This window comes from Macrobrachium nipponense, chromosome 3, assembly GCF_015104395.2.
Source record: "Macrobrachium nipponense isolate FS-2020 chromosome 3, ASM1510439v2, whole genome shotgun sequence".
NCBI classification, from domain to species: domain Eukaryota; kingdom Metazoa; phylum Arthropoda; class Malacostraca; order Decapoda; family Palaemonidae; genus Macrobrachium; species Macrobrachium nipponense.
Window position 1 is genome coordinate 122,123,186 of NC_087202.1, and position 28,000 is coordinate 122,151,185.

General features: G+C 41.1%; 1 protein-coding gene across 1 annotated transcript in view; it reads right to left on the reverse strand.

The window, feature by feature from the left end:
• Positions 1-28,000, reverse strand: part of LOC135222018 (uncharacterized) — a 366,510-nt gene that overhangs the window by 96,021 nt on the left and 242,489 nt on the right.

Genomic DNA, 28,000 nt, shown 5'->3' on the forward strand with positions numbered 1-28,000 from the left:
CCGGATAACTGACAATACCTACTTCCGTCTTCCCCTATGGACGTGTGAGGGGCTAATGGGGGAGGGGGGTGCTTGTCTCCCCTCCCCCCTGCCCCAATCCCCCCACGATGCTTGTTTGGTTATGGCCAATATCATTATCTCGTTATCTCAACTCTTGCTTTGATGGCGGCGCGCTGGAGAGAGAGAGAGAGAGAGAGAGAGAGAGAGAGAGAGAGAGAAGAGAGAGAGAGAGAGAACTTCCGCTGTTGTGCCGATTACTGTGTTATTCTCATTGCCTCCCTCATTTGCATTGCAAAATACAAAGCCATAAATCATTTGGTAAAAGGTCACTGTTGAAATACGCCATTAATGATAAACATGATGATAACTCGAACAAAAAGGACACTAAAAGAAAAAAAAAAAGTTATGCAAAAGGAAGGCAAGTCGAATCTAATTTTGACTGCTACTCTTATGGCTATCAAAAACGGTCATAAATAGAATTTCAAAGCCATTGTATCATCAAAGAGAGAGAGAGAGAGAGAGAGAGAGAGAGAGAGAGAGAGAGAGAGAGAGCAGGAAGTGGGTCTCTCCTAGACTCTAAGAGAGATGATCGGTTGTTGACGAAGACGAGACAAGATAGGAAGAGGTAGGTATGTGACGCTCCTTCCTCCTCCTCCTCCTCCTTCTCCTTTGTCGACAATTGCAAACAGGCAAGACTCATCCTCAATTGCAAGTGATTGAGCCCAGGAAAATGCATCATAAAAGGCGTTTGGCGTTTTCACATGTGCATATTGAAAGCACAGCACCTCTAGATCGAGAAGTTTGCATGTCACTAAATCTGGTAAGTACAGTTGTGTTTAATTATGAGTATTCCCACGGCTGTAACGAATGAACGTTAATTCTGAATTCAAAATGTAACGCCGATGGAATTCGTCTACGGAAAGCCACTACAACTGACTAGCCAGCGTGTAGTGAAAGAGCCTACTTAGGAAAAAAAAATCAGGCTGCTCGGTTTTAATGGCCGGTTTCCGTACATTCTATTTGAATTCAGAATTGTCGTGTCCTGGTTACAGCCGTGATAATACTCATACTCAAACAACTGTACCGAACAGATTTATTGACAAATGCAGACGTCCCGAATTAGAGAATCAAGATAGACAATGGCAGGACTGTACAGTCTAGAAATCAAAAGGTACCAAAAGGCAAAAGGGGGAAAAACAAAGCCTTCATCATTCAATTCACAATAAAATAATAATGAAAAAAAAGTCTGCAATTTTCTGTATGACACACACACCCAGCGCCGAAGGTGGGGTCGACCTGGCGACAGACACGAACTGGCTGATTCGAGGAGATAAGAACAATTGTTAATGAAAGTCTAACGCATGAATACTTCTGCCTGCGTCTGCATGGAATGGCAAAGGCGTTTTTTATTTAGTCTCAAACAGAAATTGAAACTACTTTTTCGTGTCTGAAAGGGAAACTCGAACTGAGCGAGTTTATCTGAAATATAAATAACTTTCCTTGAAGACGAAATGGAACTGCTTTTGCGTGTCTTCATTGGAAATTATTTATATTGCCTTCGTGTCTGAAATAGAAATGATCTCTTTTTTTTTGTTGTCTGGAATGAAAGGTGGAATTTATTTTGTCAATCTGGAATGGAAATGAAGATGCTTTACCTCGTCTGAAATCAGCGAAACTGCTTCCCAAGGATCTTTCGTGAGTGGTTGCAACGGAGACTCCATTTCTTCCGTACGTACGAACTGGGTGCGAAATGGTAATTTCGTCTGCTTCTGAAATGGAATAGAAAACGAACCGACTCGAGGCGAACCTGAAACGACGAAGCACGTCCCGACCTCCACGGTGGCACCTAAGCAAACAAATAAACACAACCGAGGGACCCCCGATCTTATCTGGCCGTCCAGACGTCGGTACGAATCAACTTCTAAAATGACGTACCTGAAACCGCATCAGCTTTGCTTTAAAATTCATCTGCAAACCATTTAAAGTAAGGTTGGCTATACTCCCTGCGAGACCCAGTATCTCGCCCCCCCCCCCCCCCCCCCCCCCCACAACATCCTGGTCAAGGGGCTTGGAACTACAGACCACCTACAGACAGATTATTTGGCGCTAATTAATATGTACATACATGCAATTATATATATGGCACATACATGCACACAAACAACACACACACACATATATATAGATTATATATATATATATATGTATTATATATATATATATATATATCATATATATATATATATCGACGAAACTATATGATGATGATAATAATAATAATAATAACAATAACCAATAATAATAATAATAATAATAATGATAATAATAATAATAAATAAATAAATAAATTATTAAAGAATTTATCTTTTATAATTAGGTTATTTGTAGACGCGTTATAAAGCCACACATACACACACACACACACACACACTATATACTATATATATACATTATACTATATATATATATATATATATATATATATATCTATATATATATATATATATATATATATATATACATATATATATATCATATTATTAAGTTATATTTAATAGAACTGCATAATTGGAAGTTATGACTTCTTGCTTATCATTTTCGTTTCCTGATAATCTGTTGTTTTTGTTCTTGCCAAAACTTTGGAAGTTAGACATTGAATTCAAAATAAATATCATATCACGGCAGCATTTACTTATTATCGATACTTACAATATTTCTCGTTTCATCGGTTCAACCCCTCATCTCCCGGAATCAAACTATACGACAGTTTTGCTATATAACTGCTTTGGAAAAAAAATAAAATAGAGTCAACTGCCCGCTTCCCCACTATTTCATGGTGATACTCCGTTCAGGAAGATGTGAAACTTTGCCGAGAGTCTTCCATATTATTTTTTCCTGACACAACCAAGTCAGGCTGTAAATAAACCATTTTACTGGAGGCTGGGATACCACCAATGGATATAGACACCCTTAAAAATAAAAAAAATCTTTGCTCGTGAAATACCAACCGTCGTTTGAATGAACACCGACACCAGACTTGCGTGACCACGAAAATTTTTAGCACTTTTCACTATGTGGACCCCATCCTGAACATCACAATTATCGTCGTCATAGACGCTATCATGACCAGTGTGTGAGTAAAATCTGGCCTTGGGCGCCATCCCGCAAAGCAACTGCCATCGCATTTCCCCATTATCTTCGTTATATCACTCAATTTATTTGTGCCCTTCCTCTTTCTGGACAAAGTAACCCAACCGGCGACGCGGCTAAATGAAAATTGTGCGGGGGAAGGGGAGGTCTGCACGATAGGACAGAAGGGGATTTGGGGGAGGGGGTGGCTAATGGAAGAAAGAAGAAAGGAAGAAACGAGAGGGAGGGGAGAACAGGAGAAAGAGAAGGGGGAAATGAGTGATGTTCACAACACAGGCGACAACTGAAGCGAATAACAAGATATGGACGCACAATCAGGCACTCTGCCGGCGGTGTTTGGTGAGAAATGAACTCGTTTGGTGTAGTACTATCTATTGCCTTCTTGCTTGGTAACAACCGGTGACGTGTCCTGTTTCTTTCGTTTTGTTTTGTGGTTCCTCATTCGATAACAATGTTACGACGATCGCCAGCGTGAAAAGTCGACGTTTCGAATATGCAAATTGAAACAAATAAATAAATAATTCAGTCCTCTTCGGAGGTAATCTTCAAACACACAAATAACCAAGAGGGTACACGGCACAAAAACAACAAACACACAGGGACAAGGCACTCACCAACACGTGAACAAACAGGAAAGTAGCGCGGATTCCCCGATCTTCTTCCACAGACAAATAAGCGCTGACACCTACTGACAAGGACACAAGCACCGGCTGACGGCGAAATAAGATTCAAAGACAGAGAGAAAGAGAGAGAGAGGGAGCAGCCGGCCACATGGACAAATACATTACGGCACCCTTTCAAAAGAGAGAGAGAGAGAGAGAGAGAGAGGCGGATTAAACATCCCTTCTATAGGACCGCTGGGAAAGAATGCCACTATAGGATTAAAGTCGTAAACACAATAAGGCATCCTTTGTAAACGCCATATATCCTGATCATTGTTGACACTTCCAGCAGGCCCACTCCCGGCGCTCTTCCCCAAGCACCCCCCCCCCCCCCAACCCACCCATTCCCCCCATTCCTTCCTGCGGGTGGGACAAAAAAGAAGAAAAAACTACTACTACTAAACGCGTCTCATCTTGGGATATTGTATCCTTCCGATGTCTTTATTTATTCAGAACTGTATTATTTCTGTTGGAGCGTTTACATTCATTGGAAAAATTCTATAGACGCATTCATATGTCTCTATCTGCGCATTTAATAATAATAATACTTACAATAATAATAATTTCTGTTGGTGTTCACAATTGCTCGAGACATTCTAAAGACCCATTCACAGATTTCCGCTCTTACACATATAATTTAATAATAATATGACACTTTTTAAAAAAGTAATGGCTACCTCAGCAGCGCTACGCCTGTAGAGATTCTTCTCTATTTTTCAAATAGCGGCTTTTTCCGTACTACTTATAACAGGCTAGTAGGGCGCCTATGAAGGTCATTATCAAATACAGGGTCAAGGTCGGTGCTTATATTTCAACTTATCAGATACAAGGAAAACGAGAGAGAGAGAGAGAGAGAAGAGAGAGACGAGAGAGAGAGAGAGAGAGAGAGAGAGAGTTTGATGACTATGATATCATAGTTTATCTGTATAAGTTGAAATATAAACACCGATCTTGACCCTGCATTTGAAAATGACCTCCTCCATAGGCTCTCTACTAGCTTGTTTAAGTATAGCACGGAAAAAGCCGCTGTTCGATAGAGAATATCTACAAGCGTAACGCTGGTGAAGTAGCCATTACTTTAATAAAGTATGCTTGAGAGAGGGACTGCTTCCTAAGTACAACAACACAACAATAATAATAATAATAATAATAATAATAATAATAATAATAATAATAATAAGTGCAAAACCAGACTCATCAAGTCCATATCAAGTACACAATATGATAAGAATATTGATAAGAATGATTAAAAGTCAAGCCACGAAATTGGTCTCCACGGCCAAGTGGTTCCCCCCCCCCCCCCCCAAACGGAAACAAATCGACATCAAGAAGATTAAAATAACGAATCGAAGAGTAACACGAAAATTGAATGGTACTCACCGCGTCGCAAATTATACCCTTTTTATGGAAGTTACTTCCTCAACACGTAATGCTGCTGGCTTGCTTACCTGCAATCAGAGAAAGAGAAAAGGCAGGTGAAAGGAGTAGTTTAGATCGTCGGGGATCAATCAGATCACTATGAACAACGGTGATCTGGCCTTCCCTTAGCATGAACGGTGTGTGTGTGTGTGTGAACTATATAATATATTATAGAATAATATATATATGATATATATATATGTGTGTGTGGTGTGTGTGTGTGTGTGTGTGTGTGTGTGTGTGGTACACATACACACACATATTTATATACATACTACATACATATAGATCTACGCATGATAATTCCAGATTTACCATACTACATATCTACAATTACACATAATCTACAATCACATGGAAAATTTTCCTTGACCGCAACGGATTATAAGGCCATAACGAAAAATCCAATATGAACAACGATATATTTCCCGGTCTCACCTTCCTACTACTCGGTCACACACTAGGAAATAACTGACCGGAAAAAATAAATAAAAAAAAGGGTCACACGCCAGAGGTCAGTGTCTGTTGGTAACATGGTAATGATACACATTAACGAACAGTTTGCTTTGAGAGCCAGTATACACCGTCATTTACTGCTGTCAGAAGCTTCACATGGAAATAAAAAGCGACCACAAAATTTGGATTTGTTGACCTCTCGAATATGGGACACTCGTTGGTATAGTAGATTCGCATTAACGGTGCATTTGACGTCTAGGCCAGTCCCTTACGACGCTCCTGATTGGCCGTTGGTAAGCCAATCACAGGGCTGAAAACTCTCAGTCTCTCGAGAGGGTTCACATAGGCCGGATGCATGTTCCACCCCTCCTGAAAGACGTATCCTTCAGGAGTGGTGGAACATAGATCCTACTCATGTGGACCCCTCGAGAGAGGACTGAGAGTTTTCCAGCCCTTTTCATTGGCTATCAAACAGCCAATCAGGAGCGTCATAAGGGACTGCCATAGACATCAGATGCACGGTTGATGTGAATCTACTATAGCTTACCTTTCTAGCCCCGTAGGATGGTAGTGCCGTCAATGCAACCCATGCGGTGCACTGTAGGCAGTACTAAAGGGTCTTTGCAGCGTCCCCTTCACTTCTTTTACTCTACCTCCGTTCATATTCTCTTTCTTCCATCTTGCTTTCTACCTTCTCTGAACGACTGATTGACTTCTTAGAGCAACAGAAGGTTTTCCTTCCGTTACACCTTTCAAACCTGACTACTCTCAATCCCCTTTCAGCGCTGAATGACCTCATGGGTCCCGGTGCTTGGCATTTGACCTAAATTACACATTCGAACTTTTTCTATGAACTAAGGAAAAAAAGAAATCAACTGTCACCCAAAATAAGGTCCACACCAGATTTACTCTCTCACTTTCGGCTTCTATTGTGTCTTCCTCTCCACTTTCTCTTTGGAGCAAGACGAGGTTGATCAAAGTCTTCCCTAATGACTCGATTCCATTCTAACCACCCAACAACTCTTCGCCTTATCAATAACATTTGGTCGGTGATTAATGGTCGTTAATACAATCAACATATCAAAGGTGGGATCCCTCTGGGGTTCTTTAAATAACTTGGGGGACAGTCCTTCAAATGATCTTCTCATTCGGTTCAATACTCAGTCTTTTCTGTGACCAAGAAGAAAATAACAACATCCTGGTTGATCGTGGGGGCTGGAACTACAATACGACCCGTGATTCCAGGGACCAGATTTTAACCAACGGTGGAGACAAGGCGGAGGACATAAGGGAGGCCTTATGGATGATAATCACTGTCGGAAGGTTAACAAAGGCTGTGCAACGCATGCTATCAACATTCGGGAGACGTCAAAAAAGAAGACTAAAAAATTCAGACACTGGCAAACTACTTTCTGACCCAACCACAAACAACCATCCATGAGAGAGAGAAAATAAACGAGCAATGCTAGCGATGCATATTCAACCGGAAACCACGTCATTCCCACCATAAAAGAAAGAAAAGAAAAAATATAGACGAACGAGATGCGCATGCTGCGAGCCGACAACAAAACACGCTACTTGGCAGCAGGGGCTACGCATGTAGTACTTCCTGTTCAGGCTGGCAATGTATCCGTTATGGTGGGATTTCAAATGGAAAACCCATCATTAATGATTTGCCGCTCCGTCATCCGATGCAGTTGGGGCAGGGGAGGAATTCGGTCAGGTGGGAAAGAGATCATCAGGTTTGTTTACATATCAACGCCAACGTGGCTGAAAAATGACCCGCCTCTGGCCGACAAGGAATTTGGCGCGCACGAATGACGTACCAACCCCAGGCTTGCAACCAAAATAAGGTCAATCACAGTTGATATTGCCGTGTCACAATTTTCCCTTAAGTGTGTTGGTTCAATTCAATGACTTTAGATTCCACCGGGGAAACCAAAAAACAAAAGGTAACTTCAACACAAAAGAAAATGAGCGAGGAAAATTGTGGTTACCAAATTAATTACATTTACAGTTACATATCTTAAACTATGGTTCCCACAACACATTCCGGCGTCAGCGCACAAAGCGCAGGCAGTCGTGTGGCATTCTTCACAAAACCAAAACGAAGGGCAAGGCCTGGGATACATAAATGAATCCCAAGGCCACCATGATAGCGTGAAGACGCTTCGTGACTGCTGCAGAAGCTCCACGCGCAGAACAATAACGGTTCAACAATCCACTGGGTCACACCAGTCGCATGCCTGCCTATATATATTCTGTAGTAGCGGCGCCGCCCACATGCAGACGCTTCCTTATGTGGACACAAAGGAAATAAATATCGTCATAAAAGAAGGGACACAATCTTCAATGCTGGGAGGATCATCTCGAGACACGAAAGTTGAGGACTTGCATGATGAAGTTCATCTGTGGGAGCCCTCAGCCTCTGTTCCGTGGCTGGCTGACGGAGGCTGAATAATTAATCTCCTGAACGACAAGACTTGGCCCACGGCCATCGGTGTTTCGGAGACTGACTGGTATTTTTTATTGGTTTGAAATGATAAGAACGATGGCGACTTTATTTTCTCTTTTCTGATTCGCGTTTTACCTTATAGAGCAAAGGCGCTTCTCAAAACTTCACGTGATTTGAGTGAATAAATATTAGCCCTTTATATGATTTTCCACTAAAATACTGACATACATAACAAAAGTGGTGTAATGGGTATTAAGAAATACAGGATAGGAAGCTGTAGTTATGGTCTTCTGTAGTTTTTTAATGAGTGTTTGTCTGGCAAGACGGTGAGGAGCAAGGCAGCTCAGGCCCACTTGGGTTTCGGCACAAGGGAAATGAAACGAAAAGTTCAAGTATCACGGTAGAGGAAGCTGGTTTTTCTATAAATTTTGAAGTGAACAGGAGAATAACAAAGACACCAAAAATAAAACGAATTTTGAAGTGAAAGGATACTGATAATGAATAAATAAAAGACAGGATGACCTTCAGTTTCTCAATGTAATGATACGCTTGCAAATCTTTTATATATATGGCAACAAACATTTCTTTCGGTGATAGTTCACATAACATGTCATTATTTACAGCTTGTCTACGACTGTTTATATACTATATATATAGTATATATTCTATATATATATATATATATATATATATATATATATATATATATATATATATATATAAACAGTCGTAGACAAGCTGTATATAATGACATGTTATGTGAACTATAACCAAAAGAAATGTATGTATGTTGCCATGAATTCGTCAACAAAACAAAATATCAAGGTATAGCAAAATAGACATGAAGTGAGCAAAATAAACACTAAGTGAAGAGTCAGTCCTGCTTTGAACCTTTATAGTATTGTAGATGATGTTGGCCTAAAGGAAAATAAATAGAACCATATTATATAAAAGAATACATGAGTAGCATAGAAATAATGCATGACATAAACAAAACTCAGAGCGCAATCAACTTGATTACTTGTTAACCGTAAGCATTAGTATGACAACCGATCAAATGGCATTTTAATATCAATCGCCGATCTTAGGATGTCGTGCAGTTGAAACTTAGGAAGTTCAGGCGAAAATGCAATGCATTAATATCCTAATACTATTCTTCTTGCATTTTTATACATTTTCATTCATCTTTTTTTAATTCATTTTTGTTTCTTTTTTAATGTGTGGGTTCTCTTCTTTCTGTATTTCATTTTAGTTGGCCTTCATTCTTCCTAGTGAACATCTTAATATTCCTTGGAAGCTCGAATTTCAAGTCAGTGCCCCCTTTGGTGGGCTTATCCCATATGAATAGGTTTCATCTACTAGATATAATAATAATAATAATAATAATAATAATAATAATAATAATAATAATAATAATAATAATAATAATAATAATTGATAATAATAATAATAATTAGGTCATGCGATTTCCAAATACCTAAGTTAGGTAAAGATGATTTTACCAAGGAGAAATAAACAACAAAAAACTGTGGACAAAAACTCCCTTAGGTCACTCCATTCAAGGTCACGTAGATTCACAAAGGACTAAGTTTACTGGAGACCGCATCTTGTTATAACTAACAAGAAATTACTCGTTATCATGGCGATAAAGGTGAGTAATTAACGAAGCCATTGAATTCGACCAAATTTTGATTTCACCAATTCAAATGTGAATGAACAGGACACGATTGAGAGAGGATCTATTCCCCCACATCTCTCGTTCAGTGAAGTACAAACAATTGCTTGTGCAGCCCAAAATCATTTCTTAACAAACACTCGCAGTGAGAGAGAGAGAGAGAGAGAGAGAGAGAGAGAGAGAGAGAGAGAGAGAGAGAGAGAGAACTATGGCTGCCTTGCCATAATCTACTTCGTTAATGACACGGAAGCCTGCAGCAACGGATCGCTGCTGAAGTATTCATCCCCGTAATAATTGGACAAGCAAAAAGGATTAGCTCCCGAAATTGTGTACCCAACACGTGGCCCACCTGCCTGGATGTCAATGAAAGGTGGTCCATAATATAAGCTGGGACAGCAAAAAAAAAAAAAAAAAAAAAAGAGCGACAGAGAAACGCAACGTCTACTGCAGACGAGCCCAGACGACGTCGGCGCTGCCGAAGCACCCGTGGAAAGTATGTCCCCGAGTTTAAACGCCGCTCATGAAACCTAACCAGCTTAATTGCAGCGAATAAGTGAATCACTGCAGTTTCAGGAGATTAATTGGCAAATTGTGCAAGTGGCAAATGCTTAGGAAGACGAGCCGAACGATGGCAAGAATGCCGTTGCATTGCAATCGCGACAGGTCCTCCTACAGCCACTCCTAGAAGAAGGGGGGTTTTCGAGGTGTCGCGAGCAAACACCATCATCAATGACGTTGCCTGACAAATTATTCTGATTGCGTCGACTATATGAGCCTCCTCCGTCCTTCCCGTCATACCTCTCGAGTTGAAAATATATCTACTGCGGGGACAGGAATTCTGGCGCAAGAACAAGTGAAAAAAAAAAAGTGTGACTGAGAACTTCATGAGAGCAGCCTTCCCGACATAAATACACTACAGCCTCGACTCTGATTGATCCTCCTCCTGTTCGTCAGATTTGAATGGAATAAACAAATGGCGCAAAACGAGACAAATTCCAGGACGACTAAGTTGCAAAACAGATCCCACAAATAGATTTCAAGTTGAACCTTATATTGACATTCCGATTGATAATATGTGAATACGGATATTTTCGCTTTGCTTTCTTCTCTCATTTCGTGTTGACATAGCAAATAGCAGTCGCCCCACAATATACGGGCACTAAATATAAACGGGGAAATAAGAGGAGCTGAATTTGACATGACTGCGGAGCAACATGCAACATGGTATCATATGACATATGTCTAACAGATGCAACAGAACCGAAAGATGTCGCTGATTCCGTGATGGGAAAAGCCGTGTCATTCATACTTCTTCATTCTCTCGTCATGATTTGGCAAAGAGTTCATTCATTTTCACCGGTACGTAACCTTTCAGACGAAAAATACAAATGAGTCACAGAAAGCAAACTCCTCCGATGCCTAAGCCCCAAGAGACTTTTACGCGTCCGTAAACCTTTGTGTGTGTGGTGTGTGTGTGGTGTGTGTGTAAACAAGCAACTGTCACCTCGCGAGTCAGGGCAATTGGATTAGAGAGCGATGGGCACAGGACTCAAAAGGCTTCGAATGGGCACAGCTCCTTTCAAGTACGAGGAAAGCCAACCTGGGCGAGACTCCCGATGCCCTTGGCGACTTGAGTAGGATGTCCCTGTGACCTGGTTTAACCGGTTTAGGCCCTTTTGTTGGTCAATCCTTCCCAGAGACGCTCTGAGTAGCCGAGGTGGGACGCCAACGCTCGTCATCGTAGTCTCCATCATCATCAGTGCGACCATGTTGACACGAGGAAGAGAGAGAGAGAGAGAGAGAGAGAGAGAGAGAGAGAGAGAGAGAGAGCATCAGCGTCGTCTTCTTCCTTTTTCACTTCAGAAAAAGCAAAGAAACAAAACAGTGCCCGGAAGTGGCGGGTAGGGGGGTGGGGGGAGCGGGTCATGTCAGCGCTTCAGGAAAAGGTCGAAGCGATCAAAGACGAGGAAGTGACGACTCCCGACGAAGGCGATCAACTGAGAGAGGCCTTTAGTTCGCGAATGGGGAAGATCGTTCCAAATCGTTATGTCATCTGGGGGAGACAACGCGCATGCGCATAAGACCAAAAGGTAACATAAGAGTATACCCTTCTCATAAATAATAATAAAGAGTAAGAGAGTGAGGAATACATGTGGATGAATGTACGAATATATGCATATGTATTCCGGCTTCGCAGGAAGTCCTGAAGGATCAGGGTGCTAGCACCCCGGTTTTTTTTTTTTTTTTTTTTTTTTTTTTTTTTTTTTTTTTTTAATTCCAACAAACGCCAGTAGCCACTTTCAGTAGGGTGGAATGGTGGGAGTGATGCCTAAAGCTATCTACGGACCCACCAAACTCGAGATGAGCGCTGCATCACGGGACCATGACGCCCACTTTGACTGACTGTATCCAAGGGTGGGCGGCCAGACTGGCACGCCCTTAAGCTGTATCAAAGGCAGACACACACACACACACACACACACACTTGTATACATACGCATGTGCGTGTTCTGTAAGTTTGTCTGTTTCTGTGTAATGTGTGTGTGTGTGTGTGTGTGTGTCGCGATATTAAAATTCCTTCATGGTACTCTTGCAACAATGACATGAGTTTGGGCGTGCAATCTGCAAACCATTTAATGACATACCACACAGCGGAAAGAATGCTATTCGTTTTCATTCTCAGAATCCCGAGGGAGCTATAAAATGATTGTCGCTGATTTCGGAGGAGGAGGAGGAGGAGGAAGTTCATCTTCTGTTGGAGCAGATTTACTTCGTACAAGGCCTCCGAAGCTATTCATGGGGCATTCCTCTGCCGACACACGGTGGTTTTAGTGTCCCAAGAAATGAGGATCTTCCGTCTGCACTGCAGTATCCGTTTAATACTTTGGTAGGGCGAATCTTCGACTAATCAGGTGTGGTACAATAAAAGTTCCCACCGCTTTTTTCTCGTTTTTCATGAAATGAACCCGTCGTGTTATAGCGCATGAAATACTATGTACGATGTTTCTCTCAGATAAATGTTATGGAATATTTACAACACAATAAATGACTGTAGTCTCTCTTGGAAACTTTAAAAACTCTTTGTTACAACTAATCATTGTGAATACGAATCAAGAAGCATTAGAATACACACTCCTTACAGTGAGATGATACAAAGTTTACGAACGACGTTCAAATCCACGGAGTTTGCGAGTATCATTTGGCAATATCCTCGTTCATAGATATTTTCCCGTAGAAAGCACCGAGCTATAAGTTCTATTATACTCCTTCTCATGAAATGCCCAACTGCTGTTAAAATACCTTTAGATCTGACTACCTGTGGAATTAATTAAGTGGTGCAGTGAGTCAAACAACCCCAAGGGGAAAATGAGTTGGCGTTGGAAACCATCACTTATTTTAGAGGTCTATACCGAGGGGGTGAGGGGTTGTCGAACGACCCTCCCCCCACAAATTTCTGGAAGTCCATATTTTCAGTGACTATCATTTAAATTGAACTGTACTTAAAAAGTAATAAATAATTATTGTTTTTTTGTTGAGTCAAAGTATATAACATAATAACAAATAAAGTAATATGCATGTTATTGTTAACATAATAAATGAATCAATCAATAAAGCTGCAGAAATATTCTTGAATTTCAGTGCAAACTTTCAACATTATCAGTAAAATTCTGTTAACCAAAGTCAGTACTTTGAATAACATCTAATCGGTAGAAGGGCATAGACCGCATACCCAATGTTTCTTCTTAATTCAACTAAAATAACATTTTCAAGTATTTCATCTTGTAAATACCTATATATGCAATGTCATTTATAGAGGAAAAGGTCCAGTTTTGCGAAAAACGACCCCCACCCCTTAAAAGAAAAACTGTTTTAAGGGGCTGGTAACCAATGTTCTTCAATATATGTCACCCAAGATACCACTGGTACCAGCGAGTAATTATAAATGGTCTACGTCCTTTCATGAAAACATAAAACATATTCACATTCACTCCATACTGTATATTCATTAATGCTCCTTTTCTTCTTCGAGTGCATATATCTAATACAGAGTAGTAGCTATGCGTCTTGCAAGTTCAAATTACCACAGTCCGTCTCATCCCTACGAACCTGGGGATGAAAGAAAACGGGTGGGAACAAATTCTTGTCTCGGATAATCATCTCTAGATGGAAAACGTCTCTCTCTCTCTCTCTCTCTCTCTCTCTCTCTCTCTCTCTCTCCAGATACACGAATTTTAATGCTGCCAACAGAGGACGACTTACTGTTCAATAAATATTCGACGATGTTTGATATTCTTGGTCAGTTTTAATTTCCATAACTGCCAAGACTGTGGTTTACTTACGATTTTCACCGAGATTCCCCAGAGAGAGAGAGAGAGAGAGAGAGAGAGAGAGAGAGAGAGAGAGAGAGAGAGAGACTCCTTCACCAGCATCAACATGTACTACTTCCATTAAGGATTTAATGCGTAGACGCCCAGCCATCATTTGTCTTAGCGGGTTACTTAAAGAGACGCCGCGGTATCCATCCCGTACGATGAAGACCGAAGTGCTTTTGATATTCCTGGCGAAGAATATAATTGGAGAATGGCTCAAAACATTATCCAGCTTCATTTATTTAAGATTCATTACAAAACTGACAATCTCTCATGTTTCAGACATTAAAAAAACTGACAATCTCTCGTTTCAGTCATTAAAAAAACTGACAATCTCTCATTTTTCAGTCCATTAAAAAAAACTGACAATCTCTCATGTTTCAGACGTATAAAACAAATTAAAATCTCTCATATTTCAGACCCATTAAAAACAGTGACAATCTCTCATGTTTCAGAGCTCACCTGATCTCTGATCTGTCACGTGACTCTTCATTTTGTTGGAATGGAGGCCGCCTATAATATTAGCAGTCGTTAACAGCAGGAGACCTTGTTTCACGAGCAGCGAAACACTGGGACACCGCCAACTGGGAATGGAGGTCACCTGAAATACCCTGAAGGGATTTCCTAAGGACCTTCCTGAGGATGAACTCTTAACCCTGCTGCACAAAACGAGCAACCACGTTGTGGCTGAGGAGCAGTGAACACTAACTGTAAGAGAGTGCCTTCTCGGATCTATGTCGTGGAAAACATTCGGCCCGACAAATGACAGTGGTTCCTCTTGAAATAATTAAATTGTCTCGTCATAACGAATGACTGTGAATATTATACACGCACACACACATACATACATACACATTATACATACATAGATGAGTACATCTTATCATACACACACACACACACACACACACACACATATATATATATATATATATATATATATATATATATATATATATATAATATACACGATTACGTAAGGTTTCCTTTAATGTAAAAAAGGCTATTTCAACACGAATCATTACGTTTTCTCACTGGCATGTATTTTATCCCTGTCCTTGCCTCGCAAGTGCAATGAAATGTTACGATAACGCCAAGGATAGAGTTCCATAAGAAAGGGGACAGGAAAAAAAGAGAAAACAAAACAATTGCTTTATCGGGTTACAAGGGTTAAGTGCACCCTGTCAGAGGGACGAATTCGGAGGTCTCGGCTGACGCACTGCTGTTGTCTGAAGAAGAAGTCCTTCTCCTGAGGAAAACGCTAAACGGAATAGCTCGATGAAGCATCGTGAGACGTTTCCCGATGCAAAAGCCTTGCTTCGAGACGTAGCTTCGTAAATTGAACAGAATACAGAATTTAGCAAGCACTGGGACCTACGAGGTCATTCAGCACTAAAAGGGGAATTGCCGGCAAAAAAGGTTTGAAAGGTGTGACAGGAGGAAAAACCATAAAACACTTGCACCATGAATGAACTGTTGGGAGAGGGTTGAGGAGAGTCTGATGTAAGGAAGAGAATGGGAACGGAGGTAGAGTAAAAGGAATGAAAAGGGTTACAGCTAGGGGGGACGAAGGGATGCTGCAAAGAACCTTAAGTAATCCCCACAGTGGACCGCGTGAAGTTTGCAAATGATGAATGAAGGAGAATGGTACACAAACAAAAGGCGACAACACTCATTCCTCTTCCTACCCTTCCCTTTGGAGACCGAGGCACAAAAAGTTACCAGGAAATTCCACTGAACAGAGGATGCTGCGACCTTGCCTGGCCCCCGGCATCTGTCCTCCGCGCTGGGACAAGTCACAAAAGAAGACCACATAGAATCCACGCTAGTTGACGATGTGTCACATATGTGAAAAGTCTCCGGAATACGATCGTGTAACAAAAGTCTCGGTGAAGAGGACGACAATCACTATATGTGCCTGTTAGGATTAACCTCGTCATATCCCAAAGATCGTGTCGCCATCTGGGTCGGTGGAGATCCTTTGAAACGGAGGGGGGCTCCATGAAGCGGTGTCTTTAGTCACTCATCAAAAAAGACGTATGATCATGAGATATGGTACGTGATGCCATCACCTTAAATACATTCTATGGAGAGGGCGGGGGGCGGGGGGTGGGGGGAGAGTTTCACATGTGTCCCTGGTGTAACAAATGTTTTTTTTAAATGTCTACGGGTCGTATTCCTCAAAGGCAACCAAAAATTCAGGTTCATGAGGACGAGTAATCTTGCTTGCAAGCAAGATATTCCCCGAGCCTAACTTTCGAGGTAATAATCTAGACTGAGCATAAATAAATAAATAAATAAATAAATAAATAAATAAATAAATAAATAAATAAATAAATAAAAAGGACATCAAATTACTAAACGAGTTTGACGAGACGTGGCATTATACTGAATCCCATCTGTCACCTACTGTTTTGTCCTGTCATCAACAAAAACACCCGGCGCACATAAGCGCTGGATTAATCAAATGAAGCTGTTCCGCAGAAGAGAGAGAGAGAGAGAGAGAGAGAGAGAGAGAGGTCTCCTTGAGTTTTGTATTTAGTCATTCTCTCTGCGAGTAGTATTTGTTTATTGGACTAAAAAATTGTTCATCCATACCACTTACGCCGTTGAACAACGTTTTACAAATCCTCTCATGATATCTAATATAAGTTTTCTTTTTTACGTTAAATTCAAAAATAGACTCGTCCGCGAAAAATTGCAGATATAACATAAAAAGACAACAGTGAATCTCACCAGACACCTCAAGTTTGACGATATTCAAATTGCCTCCTGCCACACGTCATAAAACATTCGAAAAGAATTATCATCGTATTTTAACAGGCGTCACCACAATATCAGAGCCCATATACGTAGTCATTTCACAATGCTAAACACGTATAGAGAGATCCCATAAGCAATATAACAAAAGGTTAACATTTGCAATATACAAGTGGCATAACTGTACTGTTTAAGATGTCCCATCTAGATTAACCTTGAAGCTCTTAAGTAAAAGAATAGCCATAAGACGTTCACAAATACGTCCTCATTGTAGCTACTACTTAAAACATATATCATCAACGTTCCTAAACACACACACACACACACACACACAAATCAAGCAAAATATTATAACAAAATAAAAACGGAAAAAGCGTGGCGTCGGTAGTTAGAAATAGCTCAATCGTCTCAAGGGTCTTCTTCCATATAAGCGGCATCCTACAAGGACGACTGCTGCAGCTTTAATCTCTCTCTCTCTCTCTCTCTCTCTCTCTCTCTCTCTCTCTCTCTCTCTCTCTCTCTCAGTGCAATAATATCCATAAATTAGAGTCGCTTGGTTAATTGGTGCCAGAGCGTCCATCGGTACTTGAAAACAGAGTCATGCCTCTCGCCATTAACTGCCTCTTATCTCAACAAGCAGTTGTTGTAAACACGCGATTTCAACAGTTTAGTTTATTTGTTTTTCCCAAGGAGGTGTGTAGTACCTCCTGTGGAGAAAAATACTTTAAAACTCTCACTAAACAAGTACTTTGTCTTAATTGAAGTTCTAGCTTTTCAGTGTTGGGTAGATAGAACCTCCTCACCAAAGCGAGACTGAAAAGAAAACGAGAAGCGACAGAATTTCCCCTTGCTCAACTCCCTGCCAACAGGGACTTATTTATTCTAAGCTGTATTTAATTACAGTTCTTAACATAGCGATCTCTGTCGATTTATTCCCACTGCAAGGTGCTTTTTCTTTTTTTAATGTGAAGACTGAACACACTTCGCACAGAGTTTACGAACTACCTAATGCAGCAGCCATACGTGGGCCGTCTTTGATAACGTCCGTCAACGGAGGACGAATCAGTAAGGGGTCGGTGATGTTTTGATATTCCCATAAAAATTCATATGCAGTTAGGAATTAAGGTACTGTCCCATGCGTTCAATTTGAAGATGCTGTGCTTTCTCATCCTTCAAAGAAAAAAAAAAACTTCTAGCTTCTCTTGACTTAAGAAAAGTGACCATTTCATGTCCCCTGACGCAATTACTTAGTTTAGCTTCTAACGCCAGCAAGGGGACGTTAGTTGAACGTTTATCTGAAGGTACACAGGCGCTTGCTATGCAGTAAACACTACGGCAGTGACATTATCTCTGTTCTCCGCCTCGAACAAAGGACCACTTCACAGCGTCCCGACCCCTGCAACTATAAAGCTAATGAGAATGAAACTGTGGAGCCATAATAATTGCACACTATATTTTCGGATAGACTTCAATTCGTTGCAACACACTCGTCAACGTTTCTTTAGAGTGCATCAGGGATCTTGGGAAAAATTCTGTTTTTCCGCGGATAACGGGGTATCCCGGTAAATATTTATTGTAGGCATATTCACATTCAAATGAAAACAGTTTCTATCTACGGCATCTGCCGTTTTCACTCAAGTCCATTGCACATCAGATCTCAGAACATTTGATAACATCGAAATGTGCCTGGATAAGTGGGTTAATACCCCCAAATAAACAATCTCACATACTGTGTCTAATATAACGACAAAAATACAATCCGGGCATTCATGGCGCAGCATGAAGTACCTGCAACGAAACAAGCACCATGATATTATAATTGCGCCAGCCACAGCAGGGAGAAATTCTACGGGACTTGCACCTACAATTTCAGTGGCAGTGTCCAACAGCTTACGCCGGGATCCAGGTGTCTATACCCCTTCTACGTAGTTGCTTCTTATGCCCCAGGGTCTTATAGGACGCAAGTAACTTGGGTGACCTAAGAGAAGGTAGAAAGGTCGATGACATTTAGATACAATTCAGCGATGTCGTGTTGATTGACGAATTTTTATTTATAAGACCCTGAAAGCGTAAAATAAAGAAAGAAAGGAAACAAAAAGTTCCGGTACTATCAAAACTCGAACCTTGGCGAGTTCCACGCATCAAAGGAAAAAACAAATAATGTCGCGACTTTCGTTAAAGACAGTAAAACAAAACAGCTTTTTATTGAACAGCAAATCCCAATATCATCAAGGTAATGGATTTTCCTTCTTCGCTCCATCTAGAAAGAAAAACATACTACGCACTGAGCTCCCATTTATAAGGTCAGTGGGTGAACGCCCGGGCTACCGCCATCAGTCGACCCAGCTGAGAATAGGTGATGGCCGCAGCTGGGAGTCAAGATAATGGCGTGTGGCTGGCAATCTCAGTTCTAAAATGATATTGAGGACATGAAGGGTTTCATTTCTGGGGTTCCCACCCCTTTAGAGAGAGAGAGAGAGAAAGAGAGAGAGAGATCTCATTAAATTCCACACTGTCACTGTTGATTTGATGAAGAAGTGAACAGGGTACCTGATCGCCAATTGATTATCGTGGGTCACAACCCCTGGGAAGATGGACAAGGGGCTATAAAAGTAGATTCACATCAACCGTGCATCTGATGTCTAGACCCGTCCCTTACGACGCTCCTGATTGGCTGTTGATAAGCCAATCGCAGGGCTGGAAACTCAGTCTCTCTCGAGTTTACATAGGCAAGGTGTATGTTCCAGCTCTGCTGAGGGATACGTCTTTCAAAAGTATCCCTCAAGAGAGGTGGAACATACGTCCTGCCCATGGGAACTCTCTGGAGAGACTGAGAGTTTCCAGCCCTGCGATTGGCTTATCAACAGCCAATCAGGAGCGTCGTAAGTGACGGGTCTAGACTTCAGATGCACGGTAGATGTGAATCTACTATAGCAATCTCATTCGAAAAGACGCGCTGTGAATCTGGATTTACTTTCCACAGAAAAAAAGGGTCATATATTTGTGTGTGTGTGTGTGTCCCACCCCGAAACCTGTCAGTCCAAACCGGACTTTCCCGTTCGTTCTGTTTCTGGCCAAGGCCTCCTTCCTCTATTGGGTGACACAATGCCTGTTTGGTTTCGCTAAACATACCCAAGCCCTGCTGAGCTGACAAAGCGCCTTGCTGCTGATTTAAAACGTAATTACTACATGGCAGTGTTTTGCGTCGTCAAGAAATAGGAGTTGGGCTCTTATAGTGAACATTACTCCAAAGCAGAACAAAAAATAAACTAATAATGGTTTCCTAGACTCATTGTAAAGCAAACAGATTGCAGGGACATGCTGACTGAATAGAAATGAATTAAATCAGAGTCACGCGTTTCTAAGACAAAAAATATAGAGATGACATTCTTGTCTCTGGATATTATGGTTTGTGCGTGCGAAAGTCCCACCTCTTCAAAGAAAATATCTTTTGAACGAGAAAGTTGGCTGTTGCATGGTCTCATACTCATATAGTCGGGATTTTGTGCATACAAAAAATATAGAGCTAAGAAAAAACATACACACACACACACACATACACACACACAACACTGTACTGTGCTGTGCAAAACTTCACATCCCTCTCACGTGTAAACAGAATAATTATATTTCGTAACGAGGTCGAGAAAAAAATAAATTTAAAAAATGCGCCGAACTTTCTTTGGCGCAATCGAGTTTCCTACACAGCGTATAAGGTTGTATGAGCCGCAGCCCATAAAACTTTGAGCCACGGCCCAGGGGTGGCCTGTCCTATGGCGTTTCCAGACGTACGATCATAGCTAACTTTAACCGCAAATAAAATAAAACCTACAGAGGCTAGAGCTGCAATTTGGTATGTTTGATGACCAGAGGGTGGACGATCAACATACCCATTTGCAGCCCTCTACCCTCAGCAGTTTTGAAGATCTGAGGGTAGAGGGTTTTCTTTTACAGAAAACGACTAGAAATGATATCAGTTTAACTCGGGAGAATCAAACTGCCAGTTTAAATTCGATGAGAGTGAAAATAAAATTTGAAAAGACACCGATCGAAGCATTTGATAAACTCCTCTCGTTTCGACGGGGTGATTTAAGGCACAAGCAAAATTAGCCCTGACCTGTTTCAGTGGTTATACCCTGCAAGGAACATACCTCGGACGCTCAATTGCTGCTGCCCTCCAATTCCCAAGAAGGTCATGGCCACTATCCCAAGAAGAGAGAGAGAGAGAGAGAGAGAGAGAGAGAGAGAGAGAGAGAGAGAGAGAACAAGCTTACATTGACTAGTGGCGGCAAATATTCTACCCTGAAGAGGCAACCTGGAACTAAAATACTCCAGGTTTTGAAATGTAGAAGTGTGTATGAGAGAGAGAGAGAGAGAGAGAGAGAGAGAGAGAGAGAGAGAGAGAGAGAGAGCTGGGTTTTTAATGGCGTGGTTCTCACGCATCCGGGATATCCTTTTCGACAGGTCGTAAGCCCCGTCAGAAGCCTTCTCCCTCTTCTATACTATTTTTTTTTTTCTGATTCCCGAGAGGAGGAGCTGTGAGCTGAAACTAATTAGAGATAATCATCTATCGTATTCTGCACACGCTCGATTAATCCAGCCTCTCTTTAATCTTAATTAATTCGTGCCTGTTGAATTGAATACAGAATTTAGGCCAAAGGCCAAGCACTGGGACCTATGAGGTCATTCAGCGCTGAAACAGAAACTGAGAATATAAAGGTTTGAAAGGTGTGACAGGAGGAAAAAACCTCGAAGCAGCTGCACTTTGAATCAATTGCCAGGAGGTGGTGGATAGCAAGATGGAATAGAGAGAATATGAAAGGAGTTACAGTAAAAGAAACGAAAGGGACCTAAGGAAGGCAAGCTTCAAAGAACCATAAGTAATGCCTACAGTGCATCGCACGAGGTGCACTGGCGGCGCCGCCCCGTTTTGGGGAATTTCTGCTCGTGAGGAGGTTGGGCAGAAAAGCGGCCAACGTTGACTCAAGCAATCACTCCGTATGAGAAATGGAACGAAGGTTCAGCTATAACAAACCGAAGGTAATTCATTGCCTTCAGGACGGGAGAGCAGCTGGGGTAAACGAATGCCCAGGAGGAAGGATTCACAGTCATCCCAGAAACCTGATGTTGTTGGTGGAAAATTTTAAGGAATTGGCTTTTTTTTTTTTGAGTTTTACGAATCTCCAATTTTACAGTACAGGTTTTCAATGTCTTGTCCTAAATAACATTTTATTTTTCCTCCTCATCTAAAATTAAATAATACTGCCCGTGTCAATCTCTCTCACTCACGAGACCAAAACGAGAGAGAGAGAGAGAGAGAGAGAGAGAGAGAGAGAGAGAGAGAGAGAGAGAGAGAGAGAATCAGTAAAAAGGCACCGGCACATTTCTTAGGGACTTCACTTTCACTGGTGACCACCACCACCACCGCCGCCGCCGCTGACTGCAAATATCAAGTGGTTGAATGGGAGTGGCATCATCAGGTTGGAGTTGGAGGGGGGCAGGGGGAAGGAGCCAATGAACAAGATTGGTGTCGGGGGTGGGGAGAGTGGGAGGGTTTTCGTGGGTAAGGTCTGAAGGTGGTTGGGCGGGATGCCACGGTCATACACCGTCCATATAAGGTCAAGAGATTTTGGTCGGGCCTTGTTGCGCTAGTCTGTCTGAGCGATAAAAATATGTATTTATATATTTTTTTAAAAGGCCTTTATATTATTATGTTCGTCGGTGATGTTTCTCTCTCTCTCTCTCTCTCTCTCTCCTCTCTCTCTCTCTCTTCTCATTAAAGGGACCAGTGACCAGAAAGTTGCCTTCGACGCATTCTCGACAGAATGAATGAAGTGACCATAATAATGGTCACATTGGCCAAATGGTTTTCAAACAAACAGGAGCAAGTTGACCATAAAGGTATAAGGAAGAAATAACGATGCAAAAATAATGACGAAATGCCGTCCTACAGACAGACAAACAAACAGAATCAAAACAATTTTCCCAAAAGACGCGCAGAGGAAACTAAATGTGTAGTAGGCTGGCCCGTATAAATAGTTATAGCCAAGAGGAAAAACCGGAGTATCTTTTCAACTTCCATAATTGCAAGGTTCCACGGGGCCAAATGCGAATTGAGTCTTGAACGATGACATAAACATGGCTATCAATTAAGGTATCGCGTGTCGGCGCTAAATCAAGCACTGAAACGCCATCTCGAAATTCTCGCGTCTCAACAGTGGTATGTTTGTTCATTCACAAGTGCTGGGCTAATGCCTTGAATAACTTTCCACACGCACACATAATATTTCTGAGATTATGGTTTTGTGTATTTCTTAGCTTTCACTTGCTCGACATGTTACATTCACCAAGATTTAAAACAGAGTTCTGATCATGAAATGACATGCGCAGTACGTATCACAGTATTATTATTATTATTATTATTATTTTATTATTATTATTATTATTCAGAAGCTGATCTCTGTTCATATGGAACAAGCCTACAGAGGCCACAGACTCTAAATTCAAGCTTCCAAGAATATTATGGTGTGCATTCGAAAGGAGTAGCAGAAGGTATTGGGAAATATAGAAAGAGGAGACCAGTTGTCAAAAACAAACAAATAAATAAATACACGAATAAACAAAACTGTAAGTAGATTACACAAAAAAGGTCTCTCTGACCCTAAGCGAGTGTCAACACCGGCGCTCTTTAAGGAACTACAAGATTTCACCACAATCTCGGTCGCATCGAAGCCCTTATCATTCCGGTCAAGTGACGGCAGAACCTTAAGCCTTCGCTCTCTTGTTCAACGACCGTTACCAACGGCCCTTTTATGGCAGTCCACTACTACTACTAAAAAAATAAAAAAGTAAAATAAAAAAAATTGATAAGGAAGGCTGTCTCGAAAATGCTGTCGGTAGTCGCTACCGGTTAAATTGCTTACCAATACTTAGAATGGATGTGATAGTCTCCTCGTGCACGATACTGGGTCTACTTAGCGTTGTTTGTCGAATAATAAAAATAGTAATAATGATATAGTAGCACATGGGATGGATGTCACATCCTAATATGGAACAAGACGAAAGCGGCGACACACATCATTTATGAGCGGCACAGCATTCGCCATCCCGCTACATAATATAATAATAATAATAATAATAATAATAATAATAATAACAACACAATAATAATATGACAATGATCAGGCAGGCAAAAGATAGCCTAGTTTATATTATAACAAGCTATTTTATTAGCTTCCTCAAGGAAGCATTCACAAACCTATTTCTTGCAGGGAAAGCATGTTTATCTTTTGAAGGTTACGATGTTGCCGTCAAGAAATTTTGTCCTGCCTTTGCCTCTAAAATTAGGTACAAAGGAAATCAAATATTTTCGTCGAAAAGTATCCCTGGAAAAGGAATATTTAACCTAATGTCGTTTTCAATGCCTGGACCACAAGTGTTGTTCTGTTTTAAGTATATGATATTTAGGCATGAGGCCAAGCACTGGAATCCATTGTTTTGCTTTAGGACTGAATGTAGTTCGGTCATTTAACTGTTGCGCTATTTTCAAACTAGTATTTGAGTTCCCAGTTTTGTTCCGCTAGGAAATATAGTGACAGAAGTTATAACAGCGAACGAGGTCATCCTAAACAGCGGCTTGGAGGTCAAATTGATTTTCCAGTCCTTGCATAGTACAGCCACAACAAATTTATCAGCACCGATATTTGCTAGTTTTCTGGAACGCAGACGGAACGCTGTCAACAACCAACAACCTCAGGAAAAATATATGTTGAAAGGAGTAATTCGCTCATCTAATAAAAATGATAATAATAATAAATTTTTACATATACTTTTATATATTACTGTGGATTTTAATGACATAAATTGACATTCACGAGACTGTGAATTTCTTAGCAATAATAATAATAATAATAATAATAATTTAATATAATTAAAATAATACAGTAGTGTTTTACTTGGAATTTATAACAAGTCTCTCGGATCAGGAGATGATGATCTGTAGTGGTATAAACTTTACCACGCTCCTCGTTAAAAAATAAATAAATAGATCCCGAATGCTTAACCATGCATCCATTATAAAAAAAAAAACGCTACTAAACATATATTGTAAGAGCATCTTAGAATGGCACAAGCTGAAGATTAATGTCGTACCCAAGTCCATCATATGGTAATACTATAATTTAGCTAAAGGAACCCAATTTTTCAGCTGAAAGTTAAAAAAAAAAAAAAAAAAAAAAGGATGATGCTAATGAACGTTATTATCTCTCTCTCTCTCTCTCTCTCTCTCTCTCTCTCTCTCTCTCTCTCTCTCTCTCTCTCCAAGAGGTCTCCGACGAGTCAAAGGGGAATACTATTCACACATTCGTAACTCCATAACGTCAGGCATCTTTCCCTCGTTCTGCAATAACCGCACATTCCGTGTTATGCTGTTAACTCGTGAATAACCCTTCGTGTTATAGACGTCAGGTTCTCTTCTTCTTCTTCTTCTTCTTCTTCTTCTTCTCTGGGAAACTCTGGCTGCTCTGTGGCACTTTCCATTTCTCCGATTCGTCGCTGTTTCTCTCGCGGCATTTTCCTCTCAAGCATCACGACTGTCTCATAAACATATTTTGCAGATTATCGCTGGATTCTTCCCTTCTTTGCACTCTATGCTCTTCCCTTTTGCTGCTTATCTTTTCACTTTCATTAAAAAAAAAAAAACCATCGTATACAAACACACTATTTTTTTTTAATCTTATCTTCGTGTTTCCCTTTCGCCTCCTGCGCAAGATTCATTCGAGTCATCCCTCCAAAGCGGTGCTCAAATTCTGCTACATCCTTTACACTTTACATTCTCTTTCACACGACGTTCATAAGAGGAACAAATGTGACGCTGTTTCTCTCTATTTAGCCTCCGTGTAACAATGACCTTTAAGTGCCCGGATGTGTTATCCCTTGCCTTTCACTGTCTATTCTCTTAATTCTGCAGCTCACATAAAATAACGCGAAGGAACAGAGAGCATATCCGATGACGGAATACTCGGGAAACAGAAATAAAAATAAGAACCCGCTTATGTTCCTGAGTGGCATTTCGTTAACGACAATTTCGTGTTATGCATTATGATAATCTGCTGCTACATTGCACAGAGAGAAAAAAAAATAGTCTCCATTTTCACAGCAATGCACCATTCGAATATATCAGAAAGCGGACGGGCTGACATAAAGACGCATAGACACTCATGTTGATCGCTTTCAAATAAGGTTCTGGCAGTGTCTAAATCATAACATGTTCTCATTTAACTTATTTTGTTTTCCATTTACAGTGACGGCAGGTTCCTATATCAAGCTATAGTAGATTCACATCAACCGTGCATTTGATGTCTAGGCCAGTCCCTTACGACGCTCCTGATTGGCTGTTGATAAGCCAGTCAGAGGGCTGCAAACTCTCAGTCTCTCGAGAGAGTTCACATAGGTAGGATGTATGTTCCACCTCCCACGAGGGATACTTTTGAAAGACGTATCTCTAAAGAGAAGTGGAACATACATCCTGCCTATGTGATCTCTCGACAGAGACTGAGAGTTTCCGGCCCTGTGATTGGCATTATCAACAGCCAATCAGGAGCGTCGTAAGGGACTGGCCTAGACGTCAAATGCACGGTCGGTGTGAATCTACTATAGCCAGGATGATATGGCTTTGGAAACAGTCTAAGCTTACAAGAGGAAAGACCTATGAGCGGAAATTAAAATAAAATGTGATTTGACGGAACTCGCCAAATTCGACCTCATTATCGCTCAAGCTGGGAAGAGTATTTATGAATGGGTGGTCTTCTTAACCCTTTAAATACTTAAATATATCCAAGTCACAGACAGATAGAGGTGGCTTCAAAGATGTCTGCTACCAGCGAGGGAGTGGGCACTGCGTCCATTTCATTACTGTACTTCTCTTATCTGTTTCCTCTGTTCACATCTCCCAGTTCCTCCCTCATTATTAAAAACTGATTAAGACACTATTCCCGAAATATGGACTAGAATGGAAAAGAAAAGTGGCATTAAAAATAGATACGTAACCGGAAACAAAAGTGGGTACAAGGAAACATCTCAAAACGAAGCAAAGTATTATTGGTATCTAGACCTCGCAATGAAATGCGAATTGAGTTATACAATCAGATACTTAAAAACGAATTCATTTCACCTGACTTCCGTCATAATAACAGACAAAAGCCAACCGATAATCAGATGTACAACAAAAGGGTTCAGCGTCACGAAGTCAGTCGAAATGAAAACAGGCGCAGCTGCGTCATTGTCAATTTTTCGAACTAGGGTTGGGGAGGGGGGAGGGGGGGGGGGGGGGGGGGCGGGGGGGGGGGGGGGTGGGTGTCCATGAAACACCAAACCGAATGATGCGTTTGGGGGAGAAACATACAAAGGCGCCTGAGTTCCTCCACTCCGAACACCGTTCTCTCCTATCAACCGGACAATGAATATCAAAAAGATGATTCCGAGCCCCCAGCAGCCTCGGATGAAGGCTACAAAAGGACTGCCGAAACATTTTTGGGGAAGGTCGAAGATTGGCCCATACGCAAACACTTGATGTATATGAAACTGATGACTACGAGTGGACTGTCTCTTTTTCTTCTTCTTCTTCTTCTTCTTCTTCTTAATCTCAACCCTTTTCAAGTATCCAGACTCGTCTGGGAATCATTATGCAATTGTCAGGAATGTCTTTTTTCTTGGACATTCATTATGCAATTGTCAGGAATGTCTTTTTTTTTTTGACATTCATTATGCATACTGATTCAGTTCAACATGCATATAACTTTTCCAAACGCATTTTCCCTGAGCCTTCAATCTTTCAAAATTCTGCCAAACAAATGAACATACAAACACACATTCAGAAATATTACCCCTTCTAACCAAGACGTCATCCGATTACATCTAATCGAGGGACATCTCATGATTCCACTTTGCTCAGTCGCAAACTGTTGCAGGGGCCATCGGTCAACCGCCATCAATCAACGATCTGGAGGATGCCAGATAAAACGTGGCACAGAAAAACAAAATGACCAAACTTCGT